Raw genomic sequence first — 7,277 nt, 5'->3', positions numbered from 1 at the left:
GCAATAGACAATGGGACACCAGAGGACCAACATTCAAACTGAGGAAATGCAGGACAAACAGGAGTGCATAACTGAGGGGAGCAAGGGAAGGGTTATTGGGCAGGGAGGGGAGGAGACTGGGTTAGGGTTGGGCATGATAAATGGGGAGTGAAACTAAATGTACATGTAACATTGAATGTAAAAGAAACTCTTAAAATAAAATAAAAATAAAAATTTTTAGAAATTAAAGAAAGAAATTACATAAGTCTGATTGGAATTCCAGAGAAAGAGAAGGCAAAAAAAAAAAAAAAAGAAAAGAAAATTGTTGAAGACTTGCTAACAGAAAACTTCTCCAATATCATGTAAAACGAAAAGATATCTATTATGTTAGAAGCTCAATAGATTCCAGATGGGATAAACCCCAAGAGAAAGTCACCAAGACATATCATAATCAAACTTTCCAAAATCAAAGACAAAGGAACAATCTTGAAAATATAACGTAATAAATATCTATGCACCCAATGAAAGAGTGTAAAAATACATAAAGCAAATATTAACTGAATTGAGAATAATAATATACAATACCACAATAGTAGTAGAAGACTTTGACTTTCACTTTCACTGAAGGATGGAACAACTGGGAAAAATTAATCAAAGACATGTAAGATCTCAACAACAAAAGCAAACAACTCAACCTCAAAGATAAATGCAAAACACTCCGTCCAACAAAAATACAATAGACATTCTTCTGCAATGCACATGGATCATTCTCCTGAACAGACCATATGTGTTCTGGTTACTTAGTGCTGCTCTAACAGAAATATACCACAAATGGGATGGCCTTAACACACAGGAGTTTATTCTTACAATTTGGAGGCTTTAAGTCCAAGTTTAAAGTGCCAGGCTCTAGGGTCTGGGTGAAAGCCCCTCAACCTTGGGGTCCAGCTCTGCCTCCTGCTCCTGGCCCACTGGAGCTAGAGGCATTTCTTCACTCAGATAGCTGCTGGCTGCTGAGGCTGAGAAGCCCCAAGGTTGACAAGTAAAAAGGCACAGTCCTGATGTTACCTATCCACACGGCAGGCCGTTAAATTAACTCCACTGTAAGTCCCAATGTCGGCAGAGTATAGCAGGCTGCTGAGCAATGACATGGCTACATGTAGGGTCCAAGCATGCCAAAGGCTAGAGACCATTCTCAAAACTTCTCCTTATATATAGGAAGCAGACCACATACCCAAAGGCAGCTACTCAGCTGCTCATAGTAGATTCCACCATGGAGTTGATTACCAGTCTCATCATGGGGAATACTACATCCAACTGCCCAGCCACTCAACCAGGCCTAGCCAAGTTGACACACAAATATAACCACCAGAATACCTAATGCTGCATTATCAGTAATAACAAACACTGACCAGTGGGTCCACCACTTGTCTGTCAGTTTGTCATACTATGGTGTCTTGCTTGTTGCTGTGAAGCTGGAAGCTATGCCACCAGTATTTCAAATACTAGCAGGGTCATCCATGGTGCACAGGCTTCAGCTGAGCTTCCAGACTAAGATAGACTGGGAAGAAGGATGGGGCTATCCACTTATGAGAAATTGGCCACTGAAAACCTTATGTATAAGCAGTGAAACACTGTCTGATGTATTACTGGAAAACTTTATGAATAGCCATGAAACACTCTCTGATACAGTATATTCATAATACGACTGGGGAAGAGCTACCTCTTCAAAAATAGAATCGACCTAAATGATATGTATGGAGTAAAACTTTCTGGACCTTCATTTGCTAATGTGGCATGACTCAAAATGAGAAGAAACAAATGCAAACATTCATTAATAAACAGAACCCAGAATGTATGAAGTATGAATCTAGGAAAATTGGAAGTTGTCAAAAATGAAATGGAATCTATAAAAATTAAAAACTTAGGCATTAGTGAGCTGAAGTGGACTGGTTTGGACCATTTTGAATCAGATGGTCACATGATCTCCTATGTCAGGAATGATAAATTGAAGGGGAATGATATCACATCCATCATCAAAAGAATATTTGAAGATCTATCCTGAAGTACTATGCTTTAATAGGATAATATCCATATGCCTACAAGGAAGACCAGGTAATACAATCATTATTGAAATTTATACAACCACTAAAGCTAAAGATGATGAAATTGAAGATTTTTACCAACTTCCACAGTCTGAAGTTGAACAAAAATGCAATAAAGATGTATTGAAAATTACTGGTGATTGTAATGCAAAAACTGGAAACAAAGAAGCAGCATTTATAGTTGGAAAATATAGTTTTGGTGATAAAAATGCCACTGGAGACTGTATGATAGAATTTTGCAAGACCAAAGAATTATCCATAGCAAATACCTATTTTCAACAACTGTATCAGTGGAATACTGTACCAGATGGAATACTCGGGATCAAATTGACTATATCTGTGGAAAGAGAAGCTCAGTGTCATCAGTCAGAGCAAGACCAGGCTGACTCTGGAACAGACGATCAATTGTACAAAAGCAAGTTCAAGTAGAAGCTGAAGAAAATTGAAACAAGCTCACAAGAGCCAAAATATGGCCTTGAGTTTTTCCCACCTGAATTTAGAGACCTTCTGAAGAATAGATTTGATGCACTGAACACCAATGACCAATCTGGGATGACATTAAGTACATCATACATAAAGAAAGCAAAAGGTCATTAAGAAGAAAGGAAAGGAAGAGAAGACTAAAATGAATGTCAGAAGAGAACTTAAACTTGCTCTTGAATGTAGAGTAGCTGAAGCAAATGGAAGAAATGATGAAATGAAAGAGTGTGACTGGAGAAGAAAGTAAAGTATTATAATGAAATGTGCAAAGACCTGGAATTAGAAAACCAAAAAGAAGGAACACATTCACTGTGTCTCAAACAGAAATAACTGAAGGAAAAAATTCAAGCCTCTAGTTGCAATATTGAAGTATTCTAAGGGAAAAAAAAAATTGAACAATGCAGGAAGCATCAAAGAAGATGGAAGGAATACACGGTGACTGTATCAAAAGGAATTGGGTCCATTTCAGGAGGTAGCATATAATCAAGAACTAATGGTATTGAAGGAAGAGGACTAAGCTGCACTGAAGGAATTGGCCTAAATAAATAAAATAAAAATATAAGGGTCCAGGAATTGATGGATTACCCATTGAGATGTTTCAACAAATGGATGCAGAGCTGGAGACGCTCACTCATTTGTGCCAAGAAATTTGGATCACAGCTACCTGCCAACTGCCTGGAAGAGATCCATTATCTATGCCTGTTCCAAAGAAAAGTGATCCAACAAAACGTGTAAATTATGGAACAATATCATTAATTATAACACGCAAGTAAACTTTTGCTGAAGATAAACAAAGCCATATATTGACAGAGATCTGCCAGAAATTCAAGCTGGATTCAGAAGAGGACATGGAACAAGGGATATAATTGCTTATGTCAGAGGGATCTTGGCTGAAAACAAAGAACACCAGAAAGATGTTTACTTTGTTTTATTGACTATGCAAAGCCATTTGACTCTGTAGATCATAACAAAATATGAATAACTTTGAAAATTCCAGAACATTTAAAATTATTCTCATGAACAACCTGTACACAGACCAAGAGCCAGTCATTCAAACAGAACAAGGGGATAGTATATGGTTTAAAATCAGGAAAGGGATGTGTCAGGGTTGTATCCTTTCACCATACTTATTCAATCTGTAAACTGAGCAAATAATCTGAGAAGCTGGACTATAGGAAGAAGAATGCAGCTTCAGGATGGGAGGAAGACTCATTAACAATATGTGATATGCAGATGACACATCCTTGCTTGCTGAAAGTGAAGATGACTTGAAGCACTTACTGATGAAGATCAAAGACTATAGCCTTGAGTTTGGACTATATCTCAAAATAAAGAAAATAAAAATCCTTAAAACTGGACCAATAAGCAACACCATGATAAGTAAAGATTGAAGTTGGCAACAATTTCATTTTACTTACATTCACAATCAATGCCCATGGAAGCAGCAGTTAAGAAATCAGACAACATATTGCACTTGGGAAGTCTACTGCATAATATTTCTTTGAAGTGTTAAGAGCAAAAATGTCACTTTGAAGATTAAGGTGCACCTGATCAAAGCCATGATATTTCCAGTAGCTTCATATACATGTGAAAGCTGGACAATGAATAAAGAACACAGAAGAACTGATGCATTTGAATTGTGATGTTGCCAAAGAGTACTAAAAATACCCTGGACTGCCAGAAATAGGAACAAATCTGTTTTGGTAGTACAGCCAGAATACTCCTTAGAAGCAAGAATGGTCAGACTTTGTCTCATGTACTTTGGTCATTTTTTCACAAAAGACCAGTCCCTGGAGAAGAATATCATGCTTGGTAAAGGATCAGCAAACAAGGGAAAGACCCTCAACAAGATGAATTGACAAAGGGCTTAAGTATAGCAAATATTGTGAGGAAGGAGCAGTACTGGGCAGTGTTTTATTCTGTTGTACATAAAGTCACTTTGATTTGGAGCCTAACAACAGTACCTAACAACAACAACAATCTGTAGATGGATACATATGTAAACAGGCAAGAAGATTAGTTATGGGTAGGTGAATGGAAATATACCCATGACCATACATTGGTTTGACAAATGATCTTCTTACAAATGCATTTGTATGTGCTATAAAGATGTCCATACACATTATAGAGCTAACAAGGGAGAAAATTAGGATAACTTTTTAGACACAAACAAGCACCTTGAGGGAGTGAGTCACTAGACCTGTAGTCTCAGGACCATGCTTGCAGAGAACATCAAGCTCAATTGCCTAAGGCATTGACTGCTAACCAGAAAGTTGCTGGTTCAAACCCACCAGACACTCCATGGAAGGAAGACTGGGAAATCTACTTCCTTAAAGATTTACAGCTTCAGAAACCCAAAGGGGGTCACTATGAGTTGGGATTGACTTGATGGTAATGAGTTTTTTTTTTTTTTTTTTTAACGTCCTACTTTGGTGAGTAGCAACAGGGGTCATAAAAGCTTGCAAACAACCATCTAAGATGGAACTATTCTCTCTACTCATCTGGAGCAAAGAAGAGTGAAGAAATAAAAGACATATGGAAACAATTAGTTCAGTGGACTGATGGACCATGGGAACCTCAGCCTACATGATCCTGAGACCAGAGAACTAGACGGTATACAGCTACCACTGTCAACCACTCAGAAAGAGATCAAAATTGGAAATCCTGGATAGAGTGTGAGAAAAATTGTGGAAAAAAATTTAAAAACATAAGACCAGGTTTAATTGTCAGAAAGAGACTGGTGAAACCCTTGAGACTACGGTCTGGAATTGGACTCACTCCTTTTGTTCAATCCTCAGCCAAACAATGTGTTGAACAACTATGTGTTGAACAACTATACCAGGGAGATGTACTCCTTACAATAGTCAACCATGGTAGATCAGAAAGGCAGCTTTTGTTCAGGGAGAAAGAGAGCCAGGCAGGAACGCTTAAGTAAAAAGGACACAGGTAAAGGGTAACCACAGGGAGAAGGTGGGAGGAGAGCTGTTACATTGCTGGGATTGTAATCAGTGTCATGAAACAAAATGTGTATGAACTGTTGGATGTAAAACAAATCTGCTTTTCAAAATTGCACCCAAATCACAATAAAAAGTTTAAAAAAAAAAAATATTTACAACTTAGAAAACTGTCTAGGGCAGTTCTACTCTGTGGTATAGGGTCACTATGAGTCAGAATTTACTTGACATCACAGAACAACAACATGCTCACTAGTTTTATTTTCACAGTAAATCATGTTTTAGACCTATAATCAGAGAAATAAAACGATGTTATTTAACATGATATCCTATGACAGGTTCTTTACAATATCAACATTTAAGTGGCAAGCATAGGAAACTAAGGAAGGAGACTGCAAAGAATGTCAGGGGTTGCCATGGTGACCAGGGGAAACAATTGCAGAGAGAGGGCATTAATCACATTTTCAGAGCAGTAAAGGGGTCATGCCAAGACAAGGGTCCCGATGTGGCCCTTGCTTGGGCAGCTGAATCAACTGGTGACTGCCAGTACTGCTTCAGTAATGGAGGGTAGCATGGGTGATAGAAGACTAAGTTAAACCAAGGTACAGAGGGTAGAAAAAGTGAGACAAAAAGCTTGAGTGTAAAGGAAAATAGGTGGGATTGTGAATACTAGAAGGTGATATATCTGAAAAATACAGAAAATTTTTTAACTTAATGAGTTTAAGATTGAAAGAACTATTTCATTCATGGTCCCTATCTAGCCTGAGAAATGATCTCTACAGAAAGCCATTGTTCTGGTTACCTAGTGCCATTCTGACAGGAATATACCACAAATGGGATGGCCTTAACAAACAGGAGTTTATTCTTACAATTTAGAGACATTAGTCCAAGTTCAAAGTGCCAGGCTCTTGGGGCTGGGTGAAAGCCCCTCAACCTTGGGTTTCAGCTCTGCCTCCTGCTCCTGGCCCTCTGGAGCTAGAGATTTTTCTTCACTCAGACAGCTGCTGGCTGCTGAAACTGACAAGCCCAAGGTTGACAAGTAAAAAGGCATAGTCCCAATGTTACCAAATCACATAGCAGGCCATTAATTCAAGTCCATTGAAAGGCCCAAGGTCAGCAGAGCATGGCAGGTGGCTTGCTGAACAACGACTCGGCCACATCCAGGGTTCAAGTGTGCCATAAACTAGAAACCATCCCCAAGGATTCTCCTCATATATGGGAAGCAGATAACATTCCTAAAGCAGCTACTCAGCTGCTCACAGTAGATTGCACCATGGAGTTGATTACCAGTCCCATCATGGGGAATACTACATCCAGCTGCCCAACCAACCAGGCCCAGCCAAGCTGACACACAAACTTAACTACCACAGCTATGTGTAAAGAACTTTGAAACTGTGGGAGGTAAACTCACTCCCCAACACATAAAATAACTAAAGGGGATCATCCATATTTCACTTTCTAAATCATTGCACCATATGTGGCCATTTAGTAATGCCCTGATATTACCTTTAGTCAAAAACTTTGATATGGATGTATATGTGTGTGCATATACATATACATACATATATATATATACACACATACACACATACATATATACATATATATATATATATATCGGAAGGAAGGTTGGGCAGTCTACTTCCGTACTGATACCGCCTCAGAAGCTGAAGGAGGGGTTGCTATGAATTGGGTCCAACTCGACAGCACATAACAACAACAACAAATATATACATCTATACATATACATCTATACATATAC

Source organism: Orycteropus afer, unplaced genomic scaffold (genome assembly GCF_000298275.1).
Source record: "Orycteropus afer afer isolate SDZICR_OR568_19922 unplaced genomic scaffold, OryAfe1.0 scaffold00236, whole genome shotgun sequence".
Taxonomy (NCBI): Eukaryota; Metazoa; Chordata; class Mammalia; order Tubulidentata; family Orycteropodidae; genus Orycteropus; species Orycteropus afer.
The sequence above is the reverse complement of the archived record's forward strand: the minus strand, read 5'-3'. Positions refer to the sequence as shown.